Source organism: Talpa occidentalis, unplaced genomic scaffold, assembly GCF_014898055.3.
Source record: "Talpa occidentalis isolate TD23 unplaced genomic scaffold, MPIMG_talOcc4v2.1 talOcc4.11, whole genome shotgun sequence".
Classification (NCBI taxonomy): Eukaryota; Metazoa; Chordata; class Mammalia; order Eulipotyphla; family Talpidae; genus Talpa; species Talpa occidentalis.
The window spans coordinates 3563422-3583415 of NW_023601104.1; the positions used below are offsets into that span (position 1 = coordinate 3563422).

At 43.6% G+C, this 19994-nt stretch overlaps 1 protein-coding gene across 3 annotated transcripts in view; it reads left to right on the forward strand.

The window, feature by feature from the left end:
- The first annotated feature begins 2812 nt into the window (after nt 1-2812).
- KATNBL1 (katanin regulatory subunit B1 like 1) overlaps nt 2813-19994 on the forward strand; it is a 45677-nt gene continuing 28495 nt past the window's right edge. For 2 of the 3 annotated variants that reach the window (XM_054700219.1, XM_054700218.1), the window contains exon 1: nt 2871-2954. The gene's annotated coding sequence lies outside the window, so the exon portion shown is untranslated. Of the gene's footprint in view, nt 2955-19994 lie in introns of all 3 variants that reach the window. The other variant, XM_037502149.2, reaches the window with a different exon arrangement.

Consider the following 19994-nt stretch of genomic DNA (forward strand, 5'->3'; position numbering starts at 1 on the left):
GACGCATTAAAGACTTTATTTCCCTATTTTCTCCCTGAGTTGTACATTTTCCTTATTTCCTTTTCTCTTGTAAATAAACCTTTTATTAACCCTTTTGCGTGTGTCTGTAGTAGAGTATTCATAAGTCCCCTTAAAGCACGCGGGTGAGGACCCACAGCCAGGAACCCGTTTAATATCGGGGTTGCTCTATAACATTAACAGAGCAGGTTCTCTAAGCAGATTCTCTAGCACTCCGTTATGCGTCTTACCACATCAACCTCCCTTGAGAGTCAGCACTGTGTCTTACACTCTTTTCACCCTCTTCTGGGGAGGACCCAGCACAATCCCTTTTACATAGTGGGTCATCAAGAATTTCTTGTTTATGATAGTGGTGATGAAATAGCTTGAGAGAAAGTGACTTCACCCATGTGTGTTGAATTTTTATTTTCTTTAGGACAACACACCCACTTAGTGAAACTCATATTCCGGGAATGTTCTAGAACATTCCTTAGAGCCTAGGGGTCCTGCTCCCTTCAATCACTCACCCTGCTGAACTCTCAACAGTCCCACCTGTTAACAGGTGTGGCCCCACACATGGGCATGTGCCTGCTTGTTCTTGGTACAATCTGAAAATCTCTCAAAGACATTGCTTATGCAAACTATATCCGAAAAATATTTCTTCCACCAACCGAACTAGTGCCTGAAATTTCATTATCACTAATTGTTTTTGAAGATTTATTTATTTATGCATACAAGAGCTGGGGTACAGGCCACAGGTGTGGGGTCAAGATGATTCAGCAGAGACAGAGGGGGGAACAGAACAGGTGGCTTGGCCGAAGTACACTGCTGAGGGGAGCAGTGGGTGAGTCAGGAGAGGTCTGCTGAGCCATGTGGGTTGCTCCCTGGCTGGCCAGGGGATTGAACTCATGCTGCAGAGGCTGCGGACAACTTCACAGGTTGCGTCTTAACTGGTTGCGCCGCCAGGGAGGCCCTCACTTAATTTTTTTGATTAAATAAATAATAACTCTGTTACTGGGGAGAAAAAATACATTGTTAATCATCATCTAATGACACATATTAGTTCTGCTTAGTTTATCTGCTAAGTTTTCCTCTGCTCTGAGGTCCTGCAGCATTTAGGATATCCCTTTTATCATTACGCTCACCATAGTGTGTTAGAATGATCTCTTTCCCTGTTTGCCTAAGCCACTGTGAGCTCCTTCAGGCTGTCTCCAAAATCTAGTACAATGTCAGTGTGGTTCGTAGTGGGCCCTCAAAAATACTGTTGAATTAAACTTAAGTCACCTGATCCTTAAGGAAGCCCTGGGGAGTGCCTAAAAAGGCAAGCCAAGGGATGTAGAGTATTACATCCCCTGAGGAACTGCTCCGCCAAATGCACTGCTTGATTAGATTCTGCATGAGGTGAGAAGCCCACCAACGGCAAACCTGCTCCTGTCAAAACTTTGTCAACCTTGACCAGTGACTCACTTTGATGATGGGTAGATTCTGGTTCCACTAAGATGAAGAGAATTACCCTCAGTAATTAAAATGCACCCCAGCGACAGATCCCTCCTCTCCTCCCATACTGTAGTGTTCTCTGTCCCAAAGAGATGGAGCCTGATTTCTGAGGATAGGATCTGCATTGTATACACTTGTTGTGTTCTTAGAAGTCTAGCACAGAGTCTGGAACATATTAAGAACTAAAAAATAGGGCCTCCCTGATGGCACAAGGGGTTAAGACGCACCACTATGAAGCTATCTACAGCCACTGAAGTATGACGAGTTGGATCCCAGGCCAGGGAGATACCCACATGGTGAGGCAGACCTGTCCTGTCTCGCCTGCTGCTCCCCTCAGCAGTGTGTTCCAGTCAATCTGCCTCTTCTGCTCCCCACTCTGTCTCTGGTGAGTCCTATCACCCCCCACACCTCTGGCCTACAACCCAGTTCTTGTATGCATAAATAAATAAATCTTTTTTTAAAAAAGGAGCTAAAAAATAATAGCTAGCGCATTATATAGTACTTCCCATGTGCCAGATACATTCCTGTATACATTCGATATGTATTAGCTCATTTACACAACATAAGACAGATACTATCATTTCCAGATTACAGAGGAAACCAAAGTACACAGATGTTTATATGACTTGCTCAAGGTGACCAAACTCCAGTCCACGCTTTTAAATACTTTGCCCTGGTGCATTTCTTTTTTCTTTCTTTTTTTTTTTTAAGATTTATTTATTTATGCATGCAAGAACTGGGGTACAGGCCAGAGGTGTGGCGGGTGAGCGGATTCACCAGAGACAGAGCGGGGAACAGAACAGGCAGACTGACCGAAACACACTGCTGAGGGGAGCAGCGGGCGAGGCAGGAGAGGTCTGCTGTGCCATGTGGGTTGCTCCCTGGCAGGCCAGGGATCGAACTCGTGCTGCAGAGGCTGCAGATTGCTTCACAGTGCGGTGCTGAACCCCTTGCACCACCAGGGAGGCCCCTGCCCTGGTGCATTGCAATGGGAGAGAATGAAGAAATCGTTCCCTGAACCGTCTTTTCACAACCGGTTGTTAGCACGTCCCGCCACAACGCTTGAGGCACTTCAGGGCTGTCTGTCTGTCTACACTGTCATGTGCGCAGGGTCATTCCCTACCTCACCCGCCTCAGGTCCTAGAACAGCACAACGCGCAACGTACCTGTGGTCGCCAGGGGGCGCTGTGTCCACACAGTTCTCGTCCCTCCCTCCAGGCCTGCGGCCCGAGAGGGGCGGGCCCGGCCTGGGCGGGCCCGGCGTGGGCGGGGCCATCGTGGGCGGGGCCACCATGGGCGGGGCCGCGTCTCCGGGGGCAGCTATCCCGGCGGGCCGCGCGCGCGGCGGCGTTTGAATGGCCCTGAGTGGGGCTCGGCCGGATCCGGGGCCGCCCTAGCTGCCGGGCGCAGTTCGTCACCGGCCGCGCCGGGCCGAGGCGCCGCGGTACCATGAGGCGCCGGTAAGTGACCGCGGGGCCCGCGCTAGCGCCGCTGCCTGGCGTGGGCAGGGCTTCTCGGGCCCGGCCGCGCCCCGGGCCCACCTGCAGGCCCGCGGCCGCCTCGGCTGGATCGGGCCGCGGCGGGGCGGCGGGGCGGCGGGGCGGCGGGGGCGGGGCGGGGCGGGCGCGGGGCCTCCGGGGTGGCGCGGGCCCCGTCTCCGGCCGGGCTCCGGGTAGAGCGCCCGGACCCGCCGCGGCCAAGGAGGTGCGCGGGCGCCGGCGGCCGCCGGGCGGGGGGTCAGGGCCCGGGGCGCGGGAGGGGATCGGGGCCCGGGAGGAGGTCAGGGTGCGGGGGGGGGGCCAGGGCCTGGGGGTTTGTGGGGGGGGGTCAGGGTCCGGGTGGGGCGCGGGGGGGATCAAAACCCGGGGGGAGGTCAGGGCCCGGGTGGGCCGCGGGGGGGTTCAGGGCCCAGGGGCGCACGGGGGAGTCAGGGCCCGGGGGCGCAGGGAGGGGGGTCAGGGCCCGGGTGGGGCGCGGGGGGGTCAGTGCCCGGGGGGTGCGGGGTGTGATCAGAGCCCGGGGGGAGGTCAGGGCCCGGGTGGGGCGCGGGGGGGTGTCAGGGCCCAGGGGCGCAGGGGGGAGTCAGGGCCCGGGGGCGCAGGCGGGACCCGCCGGCCCTCGCTGTCCGGGTGGAGCCGACACCGCGCCCGGCTCCGCGGCAGGTCGGGGCGCGCGGGGTGCCCGGCGGCCGCCTGGCCCGGCTGCCCGTTCCCTCAGGACAGGGCCGGGGCCCGCGGTGAGCGTCGGTCCAGCGCCCGACTTGACGTGGCCGCGGCCGCACCGCGGTGCCAGGGCCTGTGCTTCCTGCGCGCTGCCCCGCGACACCGCCTGGGCTGCCCCGCGCTCGGAGAGGGGCCTGCATGTGCGATGACAAAGAGGTGGCTTGTCTTCTCGTGAGAACCGAGGCGTCTCTGCTGCTTTGCGGATTAAAAAATAATAACCAATTAGTTCTTTAATCGCCTCCGGTGGAGCCCTCGAGAAAGGCTGAGTAGCCGCTGCGCCTGGTCGCCTGCCCCCGTGTGCGCAGGTGACCCGGCGGTGGGGACCCAGCTTCAGACTTAAATCCCGAGTTTTTACCCGGAGGCCAGGCTGGTAGTGGGCTCCGGCAGGAAACGATGGTTCATGTGTATTTTGTTCTTCTCTATGCTCCACGCTGCTTGGAGAGCTTTGCTTTGGGACCTCCGCTTTCCCCTTATTGTTATTCCCATTTCGATGAGGAAACTGAGGCACAAGAGTTAAGTGACTTACACAAGGTCACACAGCTGAGCTAACCAGGACCCAGTGTGACTCTTTGAGCTAAGCTTTTCACGCTGCTCCTCTGCCACCGTCTTTAGTTGTGGGTCTTTTGGTTTCCAAAGCTCTTTCTTCTCTCCACTGGGCAAGTAATGGCCATGCGAGGTATGTTTGTGTGCACATGCATTTCACACACTATTAAATTCAGTTCTCTGCTCGTGATCATGTTTTTGTGCCCTGAACATAAAGTCCTTTGGATATTTAGGGGTAAATAGGAGTTCATAGAGTTCATGTTTGGTTTGTGGTTTTTAATTTTAATTCCTTTGTCTCCTCATATCCTGAAAGTGTACAAAAACTTGTGTATGTCTTAAAACACACCAATGTATGTTAATGTTTTCCTTGCGAAAACTGATTGAGTGTTTACTCTTGTTTGGGATGATTATGCGTCAGGTATTGCTCCATGATGAGAAATATGTTTCAAAAGCAAAGTCACTTCATATGTTTACACAAACAGTAGAGTTTAAATTTCATTCACCAGCTGTCAAACTCTGATTGCCTCTATGCCCAGCACAGTGTTAGGCCCAGTAGGCTGCCCAAAAGAAATGTGTCAGGGCAACAAACCTTAGGGAGGTTAGTCTACTTTGGGATATGACATTAACAGCTCCATGTCTCTATCTACAAATGTACATGTGAGATTCTTCACTAGTGCAGGGGCTGCCTGCTGAACTGAACAGAGGCGTCTGTCACCTTCTTGACTGAGGATCAGTAAAGCTATAAAGAATTGACAATTGAAGGATAGTAGGAGAACACTGAATAGGAGTGTGGATGCAGAATTTTAGTGAGGAAACTGTGTTCATAGTCTTGGAACTGAGAATGAAAATGATTTTTCTAAGGAACAGTAAGTCTGGTCTACTTGAAAAGTTCCTACAGAGGAAAATAAAGTGGTGTGGGCAAGGCTCTGATTAGTGTTGTATGAGACAAATCAAAGTTGAGAGATGATTTTGGACATTTGTTTGGTTCTCAGCTGGAAAGAGAGAAAGTGCTGGTGCCTCTAGTGCATAGAGACAAGACATGCTGCTGAATAGGACCCTCTTCCCAGCCCTCCATTCCCCCCCAAATAGCAGTAATGCCCCAATCAATGTCAGTGGTGCTGAGGTTGAGAAACCCTGGTTTTTTAAATTTTATTTGTTTTAAACATTTATTTTATGCATACAAGAGCTGGGGTACTGGCCAAAGGTGCAGGGATGGGTGTGTGAGAGAGGATTCACCAGAGACAGAGTGCGGAGCAGAACAGGCAGACTGAGTGAAATACACTGCTGAGGGGAGCAGCAGGGAGACAGGAGAGGTCTGCTGCGCCATGTGGGTTGCTGCCTGGCAGGGGGTTGAACTCCTGCTGCAGAGGCTGTGGTTAGCTTCATAGGTTGTATCTTAGCCCCTTGCACCACCAGGGAGGCCCAAGAAACCCTGTTTTAAGCTAATTGTTTATATGGCGAGCCTCTCTTTCATGTACTGTAGATACGTATGAATGATGAATTTTAGGAGCTTGAGTACAAGCAATATTGAAGTTGGGGGAGAAGCTGGCTTCCAGACGCAAGAAGGAGGTTGATGAAGGCCTAGGGGAAGGGAGAGGCAGTCAGGAGATGGATGAGAGCAGTGAGACATGGACAGATAGTGGTAAAATGAGACAATTATTTAAATAAAAGTTTTTAGGTTTGAAAATTATGCACGTTCACTGTAGGAAATGTAGAGCAAATGTGAAAAAAATTAAAACTGCGTATAAACCTCCTCATCCTCGAGAGAACAGCTGTTAGCATTTTCATGTGTTGGTTTCTCCTATCTTTTTTTAGGCTGGTAACTGTGTTCCTTTTTATAAAACTAGGATTATACAAGTTTTTTCTCCCTGTGGATTTTTTTCTCTTTTTGACTCAGCATATCATGAATATCGCTCATTCTTTGAAAAAATGTTCTTTTTAATGGTCATAGACTTCTTTGTGTGTGAGTTCTTTTGAAATCAGGAGTTTTGCTTTTGTATTCAAAAGAGGCATTTTGAATTTTAGAACATGATGATTGGTTAACGCCATAGAAAACGAGAGGCGGTGAAATTCTATGGTATCTCCAAGGTTTTAAATCTAGGAAGCTAATAGAATGGGGGAGCTACTAAAATAAATTGGAATTATTACAATTATTTTCATATCATATATGTAGCTGCCATTCACAGAAACGTGAGATTTTAATGAGGGCCCTTAATACCTGTCAACTAACATACTCCCTTAAACTACTAATTAATTCATCTTCCTTTTTCTTTTTTTTAACCTTTTGTTTTTGTACTAAATTTATTTTTCAGTTATTTTCTTAGCAAGTCTTCCTCTCTCTGGAAAGTTTATAAGAAATATTTTTTCTACTGGCATGCTAAATAAGGCCCAAGATTGCTGTTCAGGAGTCTTTAGATTGAAAGGTTAAAGGATTATTTGGGGTTTTTTAAAGTGTTTTTACTACGGTTTCTAAGTCAAAGGTGAATATTATCTTTTGGGGGTGAGGGAGGAAGAATTATCTTTAAAACTGCCTGCTCAGTGATTGGATGCCTTATAACATCACGCCAGTCAATATTACATTGCAATTTTTTTTAAATAGAGGCATGTTTTATTTATTTATTTATTTGTTTGTTTGTTTGTTTTGTTTATACATGCACTGGGTACAGTCAGAAGCACGGGAGGGTGAGAGAATTCACCAGAGCCAGAGTGGGGAGCAGAGCAGGCAGAAGGACCGAAGTACACTGCTGAGGGGAGCAGCGGGCGGCAGGAGAGGTCTGCGCGCCATGTGGGATCCTCCTCCGGTGGCCGGGGAGTAGCCAGGGATGGAACCGGCGCCGCAGAGGCTGCGGGCAGCTTCGCAACCCAGCGCTCAACCGCTGCGCCACCAGGGGAGGCCCTACATTGCAATTTTAACATTTTTATACTTGTTCATCTGTATCAGTTAATATGGTGCTTTCTTGGGCCTCCCCTGGTGGTGCAGGCGGTTGAGCGCTGCACTGTGAAGCTGTCCACAGCCTTTGTAGTGCCGGGTTCGATCCCGGCCAGCCGGCGAGGGTCCCACATGGCGCAACAGACCTCTCCTGTCTCACCTGCTGCTCCCCTCAGCAGTGTATTTCTTCAGTCTGCCAGTTCTGTTCCCCGCTCTGTCTCTGGTGAATCCTCTCATCCTCCCGCGCATCTGGCCTGTACCCCAGTTCTTGTATAAATAAATAAATCTTCAAAAAAAAAGAAAAAAAATATGGTGCTTTCTGGAAAAATGTATTTAGGAAGGTCATGATACTTTTACATGATTTTGCTGTTTACTTCATGCTTATTTCTAAGTATGAATAACTGCTCAGAAATGAAAAAAACATGACACTGTATTTAACAGAATACTTGCAGAATCATTGGCCACCCTATCATAAATTTGCTTGCTTCATGGCAGTCTCTCCAGTTTTTAAAAATTTTTATTTATATATTTTTTGCATCGTTGTTCATTTTTATTTATTTATTTTTTTAAACTCACTTCACTTTCCTCACTTTTTTTTTTTTTGAATATTTATTTATTTATACAAGTACTGGGTACAGTCAGAAGCGCTGGAGGGTGAGAGAATTCACCAGAGCCAGAGCGGGGAGCAGAGCAGGCAGAAGGACCAAGGTACACTGCTGAGGGGAGCAGCGGGCGGCAGGAGAGGGCTGTGCGCCATGTGGGACCCTCGCCTGGAGGCCGGGGATCAAACCAGCGCTGCAGTGGCTGCAGATAGCTTCATAGGCCCTGTTTACTTTGTTTTTATTGAGTCTTGTGAGTTCTTTGTCTATCTTTGTGATCAGTCCCTCATCAATTGTATGGCGTGCAAAGATTTTTATCCCAGTCAGTGGAGTCTCTTTGTTTTGGTTAATGTCTCTTTTGCTGTATGGAAGCTTTTTAGTTTGATGCAGTCCCAGGTGTTTATCTTTTCCTTAACTTTCTTTGCTTAAAGATGTTACTGAGGTGTATGTTTTGTAGTGTTTTACCTATATTTTCTTCTATATATTTTATGGTTTCAGGTCTTATGTTCAGATCTTTTATCCATTTTGAGTTGATTTTTATGCATGGTGAGAGGTAGTGGTTTAGTTTCATTCTTTTGCATGTCATGTGGTGGTCCAGTTTTCCCAGCACCATTTATTGAACAAACTGTGTTCCACTGCATATTCTTGGCTCCTTTGTCAAAGATTCGCTGTCGGTATATGTGTGGTTTTATTTCTGTGCTTTCTATTTGATTCCATTGGTCTGTGTGTCTGTTTTTGTTCCAGTACCAAACTGTTTTAATTATTATGGTTTTGTAATATAGCTTGAAGTTTGGACGTGTGATACCTCCATTCTCCTTTGTTTTCATCAGTAGGGCTTTGGCTATTTGTGGTTTTGTGTGGCTCCATATGAATTTCATCAGTATTTGTTCTATTTCTTTGAAGAAAGTCATTGAGATTTTTATTGGAATAGTGTTGAGTGTGTAAATTGCTTTTGGTAGGATGGCCATTTTAATAATGTTAATTCTTCCAATCCATGAGCAGGGGATGTCTTTCCATTTCTTTAGTCTCTCCAATTTTGTCTGAATGTTTGCAGATACTCTCCAGAAAGTCTTTGAGATCAGTCATTGAAACCGCTTTAATTTCTCACTGAAGCTTGGGAATGTTGTCCTAGATTACTTTGCAGACTCTCTAGTGGCTTCCTTGAGGGAGATAGATATGCTCCAGATGTTCCAGAGTTTTCAGTGTGGGATAATGCCTTTTAGTTTTCATCTGGTCCCTCAGTTTGCATTCTTCAGGACTGAAAGACAACATTAATTTATCAGCAGTGGCAGAAGTATTTCTCTGTCGTCATTGACGCTGCTTCAGCTCTATCATTGCTATTACTAGTTCCTTTCCCTTGTGTTGTAAATTTGTGTTAGTATTTGTCACTTGATGTCTGAGGTTTTTGTTTTGTTTTTTTTTTTTTTTTTTTTTTAAGATTTATTTATTTATTTATTTATACAAGCACTGGGTACAGTCAGAAGCGCGGGAGGGTGAGAGAATTCACCAGAGCCAGAGCTGGGAGCAGAGCAGGCAGAAGGACTGAGGTGCACTGCTGAGGGGAGCAGCGGGCGGCAGGAGAGGTCTGCGCACCATGTGGGACCCTCCTCCGGTGGCCAGGGAGTAGCCCGGGGATCGAACCGGCGCCGCAGAGGCCCCGGGCAGCCCCGCAACCCAGCGCTCAACCGCTGCGCCACCGGGGAGGCCCTTGATGTTTGAGTTTTTGGGCTTCTCTCACTTTTAGTAGTTACAGAGTCCACAAAGCCCTGGTGAAAAATGCTCAACATTTTCTGAATTTCTCAGTCATGATAGTGAATGTGAGTTTCTGGTTCTCCATGAATCATCCATGTTCCTTACCATTATGACAGACCTGAGCACGGGTGCTGTGCAGGCAGTCGGTGCTCTTGATCTCTCACAGAACCTGCTCATACCCTGTAGCTGTCTCCAGGGTCCTCTGCCATCTTACCCCACTCCAAGGGGGGATGAAGATGGGGAAAAACTGTCCCCTCCTTTTACTGTTTTCTTCTTTTGCACCACTCTCATTCTAGGCTCCCCAGCTACTGGATTATTTTATTTTAATCCTCACAACACTACTCTGAAAATAGGAGGTAAAGTAACTAAGATTACATAACTAGTAAATGGTTAAAGCAAGACTTAAATCTAAGAGGTCTGACTCCAAAACTTCTGTTTTCTAGCTACACCATACTGCCTGACCTTTTCAGTTTAATCGGATAAGAATAGTACAACTTCATGTTAAATTTTTGTAAGACAGATTGAAACATAATATTGCTTACTATCTGTCAAATTTTCAAAGGTGAAAAACTGATGATATAGAATCTTATGTTTTCAAAGGTGCTTATGGTGGTCATTTCCACCTCTTGGCAGGAGTCCGATTATGGAAGGCAGCTCTCCAGCTCTGCCGCATCTGCCAAGCTTGTGTATTTGTCCAGTTTCGTAAATATAATAATTTTAAATAGAAGCTTACAAACATAATTTCTGTGAAAATTAATTAGAATGCTTTGGATAGATTGAATGAAGGCAGGTAACTCTAAAACTGTCTGTCACATTTGTTGTAAATTAGAAGGCCAACCTAAATGAAGTAAAAGTATAATAATTTAGAATTTTGTACTGGTAGTGCTTTGTGAGTGTTACTAAGTTCTTGAGGCACTTTCAAGACATGGAAAGAAGAAATCATATATGGTGCATATGCATTATATTGTTTTAAATTAAACTGTCTAAAGTACATGACTATCTCTCCATTTTTTAAAAATGAATTCTGTTTTAAATGATTTCTTTGAACAAGCACCATTCCCAGTCATGTTATGGTAAAGGGCTTTTACCATACATTTAAGAGCTCTGTATTCTTTTTTTTTTTTTTTTTTTAAGATTTGTTTATTTATGCATACAAGAGCTAGGGGACAGGCCAGAGGTGGGGGTGGAGAGGTGAGAGAATTCACCAGAGACAGAGTGGGGAGCAGAACAGGCAGACTGGCTGAAATACACTGCTGAGGGGAGCAGTGGGTGAGTCAGGAGAGGTCTGCTGCGCCATGTGGGTAGCTCCTTTGCCAACAGGGAGATCGAACTGGTGCTGCAGAGGATGTAGATAGCTTTATGGTGCTGTGCTTATCAACCCTTTGCACCACCAGGGAGGTCCTCTGTGCATATTCAGAACATCATCTTATCTGTATATGTATGCATCTCCAGAGACTCTTCTTTAAAAAAAAAAAGGAAAAGGAAAAAAATAAAACAACAGTACCATTCAACTAGAAATAACAATGATTAATAATAATTCCTTACTGTTATACATTGCTGATGAGAATGTAAAATGGTAAAATTGTTAAAAGTTTGGCCTCCCTGGTGGCCCAAGGGGTTAAGCAATTCACAGCCTCTGCAACACGAGTTCGATCCCTGGCCAGGGAGCTACCCACATGGCACAGCAGACCTCTCCTGACTTGTCCACTGTTCCCCTCACCATATGACTGAGACATTCTACTCCTAGGTAGTGACCTAAGTATCTGTTCATACTAAGACTTACACATGACTATTAAAGATTTTTTTAGTTATTTATGCATAATTGAACTGGGATACAGGCCAGAAGTGTGGAGGGTGAGAGCATCTACCAGAGACAGAGTGGGGAACAGAAGAGGCAGATCCACTGAAATACGCTGCGAGGGGAGCATCGGGCGAGACAGGAGAGGTCTGCTGCAACATGTGGGTTAGCTCCTTGGCCAGGGATCGAACTTGTGCTGCAGTGGCTGCAGATAGTTTCATAATGCTGTCATAGTGCTTCATAGTGCTGAGATTTAACCCCTTGCGTCACCAGGGAGGCCCACACATGACTATTAATATCTACTTTATTAGTAATACCCAAACTGGAAGCAACCCAAATGTCCATAGCAGGTGAATGGATAAACAAATCATGATATAGCCACAAAATAGAATGCTGCTCTCCAATAAAAAGGAATGGGCTATTGATGCATGTGATAACATGGATGATTCTCAAAGTAATTATGCTTAGTGAAAGAAATTAGAGCCCCCCTCCTCCCCCCACAGAGTATATATGATATGATTCTGTTTATATAAAATTGTAGAAAATGTAATATATGGTGACGAAAAGCAGATCAAGGGGTTGAGGAACAGACAAAGGAAATCTTTGGAAATGATGGATAGGTTCACTATGATGGATGGGTCTGTACATAAAGGTTTTTACATAAGTATGGTGGTGTTTTTTCCCTTTTTATGTAGAAGAACTGGGGTGTAGGCGGGGTGCAATCCTCTGGTGAGAGGATTCACCAGAGACAGAGTGGGAAGCAGAATGGGCAGATCCACTGAAATACACTGCTGAGGGGAGCAGCGGGTCAGACAGGAAAGGTCTGCTGTGCCATTCAGTTTGGTTTAAATACGTAGTTTTTTGTGTCAGTTTTACTTTAGAATTGTAAACAAATAACTTCTGTATCATATATGCAGCTAATATTCAGATTTCCCTGATTCTTATACATTAAAAACAAAACAAAACAAAATACCAAAAACTAGGACTGAAGCAATGTTTGCACACTGTATTTCATTGATGTCTTCTAATATATAAGTTCCTCATTTTTCTTTTCTTGTACAATATTTGTGGAGGAAACTGAGTGTTGTGTTCCTGGATTTTTCTAAATACATCATCCTATTAGAGCATAGAATTTCTGTTTTCTGGATTTTTCTAACTACCTCATCCTGTAAGAGCATAACAGGCTCCTCTATCTTCTGGCTTTCCTTTAAGCTGGTAGTTGGTGACAGGTAATTGAAGCTTGATTATGTTCAGGTTAGATTTTTTTGGAACAGTACTTAATAGTAGTATCATATTGTATTTTCTGTTATATTACATCATTATGCATATATGATGTATGGTTTTTATTTTTCTTATAATGCTAAAGCTGATTAGTGATTTGAATGTTGATGGCCTGATCTATCCTTTATAAAGTTCCCTGTCTACTTTTGTATCTATCTGTGCTTACTTTTCATGATCAAATTGAACAATCAGTACCAGAAAATAACTGAAAATATGTAAAGAAAGCTCTAGTTTCTGATTTTTGAGTGCATTTATACTGATTTTATTGAATTAGTCGTTTCCATGATCAGTTTTTGCCAATCTGAGTTAAGAAAAAAAGTGTAAATTGGTTTCGTCTTTACATATGTATGTCTATATATATATGTGTGTGCATGTGTGTACATGTATGTGTCTATATATATCTTTATATAGCTTTGAAAAACAGTGGGCTTCAACACCAGGAGATCCACGAGAGGCGGGGGGTGCATATATTGGTGCATAAACAATCGAAAATGGGGCCTCCCCGGTGGCGCAGCGGTTGAGCGCTGGGTTGCAAAGCTGCCCGCAGCCTCTGCAGCGCTGGTTCGATCCCTGGCTGCTCCCCAGCCACCGGAGGAGGGTCCCACATGTCGCGCAGACCTCACCTGCCGCCCGCTGCTCCCCTCAGCAGTGTACCTCCATCCTTCTGCCTGCTCTGCTCCCCACTCTGGCTCTGGTGAATTCTCTCACCCTTCTGCGCTTCTGACTGTACCCAGTGCTTGTATGAATAAATAAATAAATCTTTTAAAAAATTATAATTTCTTTAAAAAAAATCGAAAATGATTGTTATTTTAAAAAAATATTTATTTTTTTGCATAGAAGAACAAGGGTGTAGGCCAGAGGTGCAGGGCCGAGGTGTTCAAAAGAGGATTCACCAGAGACAGTGGGGAGCAGAGCAGGCAAATTTACTGAAACACACTGCTAAGGAGAGAAGCTGGTGAGACAGGAGAGGTCTGCTGTGCCATGTGGGTTAGCTCCCTGGTGGGGATCTAGCTGTGGCCTTCGAGGTGATAGCGCTGAGACATAACCCTAGGCTACCAGGGAGGCCCCCTTTGGTTATTTAAATAGAGACTTTTTCTTCATTTCAGTTGTATAATATCCTGTTTGTTTTCAGTATTCAAATCTGGTATGAGATATATTCCTAGATACTTAACTGCCCCTCAATTTAGTAACCTGCCCCTGCTGCCATTCTAGTAACTTGTACTATCTGTTCCATTTCTGTAGCATTTACTGTTTTATTTTTATTGACTTTCTTATCATTCTTCCTCACTTGGCCATGAGTTTCTTGAGAAATAAGCAATGTACATGTCCCCCCAACCCCCAGCATATAGTAGGTGCTCAGCATGCTTAATTGCATACATATGCTGCCTTTAAAAAATGAACCTTAAGGGCCTCCCCTTGTGGTGCAGCGGCTGAGCGCTGGGCTGCGAGGCTGCCCGCCGCCTCTGCAGTGCCGGTTCAATCCCCAGCTTCTGGAGAGTGTCCCACATGGCTCAACAGACCTCTCCTGCCGCGCCCACTGCTCCCCTCAGCAGTGTATTTCATCGGTCTGCCTGTTCTGTTCCCAGCTCTGGCTCTGATGAATTCTCTCACCCGCCTGCGCTTCTGACTGTACCTAGTGCATGTATAAATAAATAAATCTTTAAAAAATAAAAAAAGAACCTTAAAATACTAGTACTTTGATATACAAATTTACTCACTGTAGAGCTTGTGTGTATGTCCCCTCTTGTGAGAAGTTTTGCAGTCTGGCAAGAGGAGATATACCTGGATCAATTAGTGCTAAGTCATGTCTTATATTTATGCCCTCAATTATTTGTTGGTTGTTAAAGTCTTGACCCACATGATAATTGTTAAGTGCCATTAAAAGGTGGTGAAGGAAGAGATCAGTGAAGGTTAGGAATCAAAAAAAGCTGCAGAGAGGAAAATTTGAACTCAGCCATGGTTAGAGAGGTTGTGATAAAATGGAAAGGGACATTTCAGGGAGAAGAAACATTTTGTTTTCATAAAAATGAAACATCAGGAGCGCAAGTATTATTAATACTAAGCAAAACAAAAGCTTCAAAAGTGAGACCTAGTATTATAAAGTATGTGTGAGCCCTAGTGTTATAAAGTATGCTTTCGTTGCGTAAGGATGCTTTTAATGAGCTTACGAGTCCCAATCCTGGTCTGTTTCCACTGTGAAAGCTTTAATGTGGTGTCTTATTTTGCCCTCTTCTCATAACTTGACTGTTTACAAAAAAAATAATTTTGGATAATATATGATTTCTCCACATATAAGTAAAACCATCTGATATTTATTTTTTTTCTTCTGACTTATTTGCTTAGCATTAATCCTTCCAGCTCCATCCATGTTGCCTCAAATGGCATGAGATTTTTTTTTTCTTGCTGAGTGGCATTCCTTTGTGTATATACACCACATCTCCTTGATCCGTTCATCTCTCTAGGGTCCTTCAGGTTGTTTCCATGTCCTGACTATTGTAAATCGTGCTTCAATAAACATAGAAGTGCAGGTTTCCTTTTTGTATTGCTGTTTTTGTGTTCTTTGGGTAGATTACCAGGAGTAGAATAGCTGTGTTATGGCAGATTTATTTCTCGTATTTTGAGGAGCCTCCACCAAGCTTTCCAAAGTGACTGGACCAGTTTACATTCCCACCAGCAGTGCAAGAGAGTCCCTTTTTCCCACATCCTTACCAGCACTTGTTTCTGGTTTTTGTTTTTTTTCAATATGGGCCATTCTCACCCATGTGAGGTGGTGTCTCATTGTGGTTTTGATTCGCATTTCCCTGGTGACAAGACATGTTGAACATTATTTCATATGCCTATTGGCATTTGGATTTCTTCTTTGGAGAGGTATCTATTAGCTCTTTTGCCCATTTTTTAAAAGATATTGCTTATTTTTGCATAGAAGAACTGGGGTGTAGACCAGAGGTGCTGAGAGGATTCACCAGAGACAGTGTGGGGAGCAGAACAGGCAGATCTACTGAAATACACTGCTGAGGGGAGCAGCAGGTGAGACAGGACAGGTCTGCTGCGCCATTTGGGTTAACTCTGGGCGGGGATTGAACTCAGGCCATAGCAGTAATAGTGCTGAGGCTTAACCCCTAGAACATCAGGGAGGCCCTGTCCATTTTTTTGATTGGGTTGTTTTTGTTGAGTTGTATGAGCTCTTTGTAAATCTCTGTTATCAGCCTTTTATCAAATGTATGGTGTGCAAATATTTTTTTCCCATTTAGTGGGGTGTCTCTTCATTTTGGTTCCTTACTGTCTCTTGCTGTAGAGAAGCTTTTTTGTTTGCTACAGCTGTCTATATTCTTATTTGTTTTCCTTGCTTCTGGAAATGAGTTCTTAAAGGTGTTTCTGAAGTTTATGTCATGGAGTGTTTTGCCTGTGTTTTTGTCTATATATTTTATGGTTTTAGGTCTTACATCCAAGTCTTTTATCTGTTTTGAGTTGATTTTTGTTCATGACGTGAGATTACAGTGTAATTTCATTCTTTTGCATGTGGCCATCCAATTTTCTCAGCACCATTTGTGTCTGAGACTTTTCTAGTTTCAATGTATATTCTTTGCTCTTTTGTCATAGATTAGTTGACCATATATGGGTGATTTTATTTCTGGGCTATCAGTTCAATTCTATTGGTCTTTTTTTTTTTCTGTGCCATGCTGTTTTAATTATTATGACTTTGTAGTATAGTCTGTAGTCTTGACATATAATATCCTCATTCTTTCCTTTTTGAACTTTGGCCATGTGGGGTTTTCTGTTTCATTTCTTTGAAAAATGACATTGAGACTTTTATTGAAATTGCATTGAATCTGTAAATTGCTTTGGGCATAACTGATTCTTTTGATCTTTCTGTGAAGTTCTAGTATTCCTGTTCTGCTTTCCCCAAAGTTTGCCTGCTACTTTGTAATTATTTTGATCAAAGTATTTCTCCTTAAATTTGCCAGTTAGCTCATTTGCCTTCCATTTGTTTTATCCTAATTTCCTCTTCTACTTTATTGTTGCAAGTTTTATCCTTTTTTTTTTAAGTGGGGGAGGATAAGTACACAAACATTCATAACACTTATGCATGAATATAGTATTTATAATCCTTAGATATTTCCTTATATGAGGAAAATTAGGCTCAGCTGTTTCCAAGGTCGCATAGCTATTTGAGAGAGCTATATCAACCTTCAAGGTCGAATGAGTCTTTAATTTTTCACCCAGGTAGTGAGTTGTGATACCTACTGCAGAGTAAGCAAAAAGATTCCCAGGGAGATAGGAAGGATTTGAGGAGTCTGGAAACCTTTACAGACCTTTTAACTTTCACTGTTCTCCAAGAGAAAACACTTACCTATGTTATTGCACACAAAGGGGATCTGAGGGCATATCACATCCTCTAGGCCAGGACTAGCTCATACATTTGAGTGGAGCACAGGGAAAAGGAGGCTGCTCTTCGTATTTACCAGTTAAAACAGTTATACATTTCATATACTTCAAGGAATGTTTCTGGGACATCCAAGACTGAAGGGTGGACCAATTTCTTGGGGAAAGAGAATGGGTGTAGGCCCAATGGAGCCATATTTTTCACTTCTGTCAAGCAAATGCCAAGTGTCCAAAGAGTCTAGTGAATAACCAAGATTGTCATATGCTCTGCATCCCAGTTTTCCAAAGTTAGCTTACTAAGGTATCATTTACATGATTTTTGACATGTACCCAATTGTTGTCATTACACCAATGAAGATTTATAAAATATGTGTCTCTGCAAAAAGTTTCTTCTTACACTTTTATGGTTAACCTCCCCCTTCTGCCAGACTTCAGCAACCATTGATTTTTTTCCCTTTATATAGTTTTGCCTTTTCTAAAATGTCATAAAAATGATTTTTTACTACATGTTTCCCTTTGAGTCTGGCATCTTTCATTTGGCATAAATGCATTTGAGATTCACATTGTCACGTTCATAAGTAGTTCATTCTTTTTTATTGCTGAATAGTTGATACATTTTTTAACTGAATTTTTATTTTATTTTTTATATTTATTTTTTAAAATCTCTCATTTTTATTTATTTTTTTACATCATTGTTCATTTTTAAACTATTTGCTTCCCCCCACCCCCTCAGGTGTAGACTCCATAGAATTTCCTTCCCCAATGCACCCGTGCACCATCACCTCAGTCCCCTGTGCTCCTCCCTCCCTCCCTCTGCTCCCTCTTCCTCCCCTGCAGTCTGTCTCTGATTTATAATTGTCCATTTTTGCTTTGTTGTGTTTTTCCAGAAAGAAAAAAAAAAGTATTGATGGTTTCACTTATACCAGGAATATAGGGAAACCAAATAAGACATCAGTGTAAAAATTAGTAGCAGTTGATACATTTTATGGAAAAAAAAATCTAGAAAAGTAAATGTTTTAATTGAGGAGGGTGACCATACATCCCAGTTTGCTTGGAACAAACCTGGTTTATGCCTATTCACTCAGCATAAATTTGAGAGTGAAGTCGTCTTTCACTCTCTGATGTGTCCTTGTTTGGATAAATTATACAGTCATTGTGAACTGAGTGAGAAGATATCGTCTGAGTTCATTTGCAGTCCTGTTTTTCAGATTTGTCTTCCACAATACCAGAATTGTGTTTATTTGTGTTTCAAATAAATATTGAGTGATAATAGCAATAATAATGTACATGTTATTGCAGCACTATTTACTATAGTCAAGATATGGAAACAACACATGTCCCAAAATAGATGAATGGATCAAAAGGTTGTAGTATATTTATACAATGGAATATTACTCAGGGATCAAAAAAGACAAACTCATGCCATTTTCAGCAATGTGGATGGAGCTGGAAGATATTATGCTACCCAAAATTAGAAGGAAAAAGATAAATACCAGATGGTCTCATATGTGGAATATAGAGAAACCAAACAAAACGTCAAGAAAAGGACAAAACTAGCAAGCTAACCATAGAACTGAGGCATACAGCAAAGAAAGGAGGGGTAGGGGGGCAAAACAGGGGAGGGGTGAACACAAAGGAACATGGTGATGATTCATTGGTGATACAGTGGCAGAAGAACTATGGGGACTGCAATGATGTAAGAAAAAATTTAAATAAAAAAGCAATAATTATGTACATGTAATCCCATTTTAATCTTCACAAACAATAGTCCTTTTTTTTGCATTTAAGATTCACAATAGAGTAAATGACCTGCCAGAAATCATAGAAAGTGTTAGAGCCTGCATTATTTGTCTACACATCATCTTTTATATTAACTGAGAGGCAGTCTAATGTACTGGTTAAGAGTAGGGACAGTGGAGACAATGCCTGAATTTCAGTCCTGACTCATTACTTTTTTGCTGTTGGATCTTGGACAAAGTATGTACTCTTTCTGTACCTTTGTTTCCTCGTGATATACTTACAATGTCTGTGGCTCGCATATGGTAAGCTATTGATAAAGGCTATTTTTAATGATATTATTGCTATTTAATTAATACCATTGCGGTGGAACCTCCCCCAACAAAAAAACCCAATCTCTCCCCATAGAAGAAAGTAGTACAGAATATTTGCCTTTTTCTCTTCTAATTAAAAAAGTTATTTTTCTCTTAATAGTATGCTATCTGGGAACCTCCCTGGTGGCACAAAGGGTTAAGCACCGCACTATGAAGCAATCCACAGCCTCTGCAGCACGAGTTCGATCCCTGGCCGGACAGGGAGCAACCCACATGGCGAGGCAGACCTCTCCTGTCTCACCCGCTGCTCCCCTCAGCAGTGTACTTCGGTCAGTCTGCCTGTTCTGCTCCCCACTCTGTCTCTGGTGAATCCTCCCATCCCACTTCATCTCCGGCCTGTACCCCAGCTCTTGTATGCATAAATAAATTTAAAAAATTATGCTGACTATCAAGGGCTTTGCCATTTTGATAGTTTAGTCTTTGTGAGTCAATTGCACAAACCATGTTTGTTGAAATATCTGTTTTTCAAACTGAATACTTACCTGTTAAAATTTTCAAGAATGCAAAATGGTGACTAAGGTTGGGGATCAATTAAATAAAATTATGTGGGCTTCTGAGAGCCTTTAAATGTATTTAATCTCCAACATGTAGATAAACTTGTAGCATATCCACACGTATTTGAACAGAGCAAAACATCTTTTGAAATCTATGTGGATACTCCAAATGTAATTTGGAAAATACTGTAGTAAGTAGTTGTAAGAGCAGGACAGGACACAGTGCAGGTTTTCTGATCTAGCAGACCAGGTAAAGGAGAAGTCAGAGTCCTCAGTGGCTTTTGCAGGTCTTTTATTGGGATTCAGCAGGCATATGGCAGGCAGGGGTGCTGAGGGGCCGGGAGGCTGGCAGTCCTCCCAGCTCCCAGCAAATCCGTACTCTCTCTGG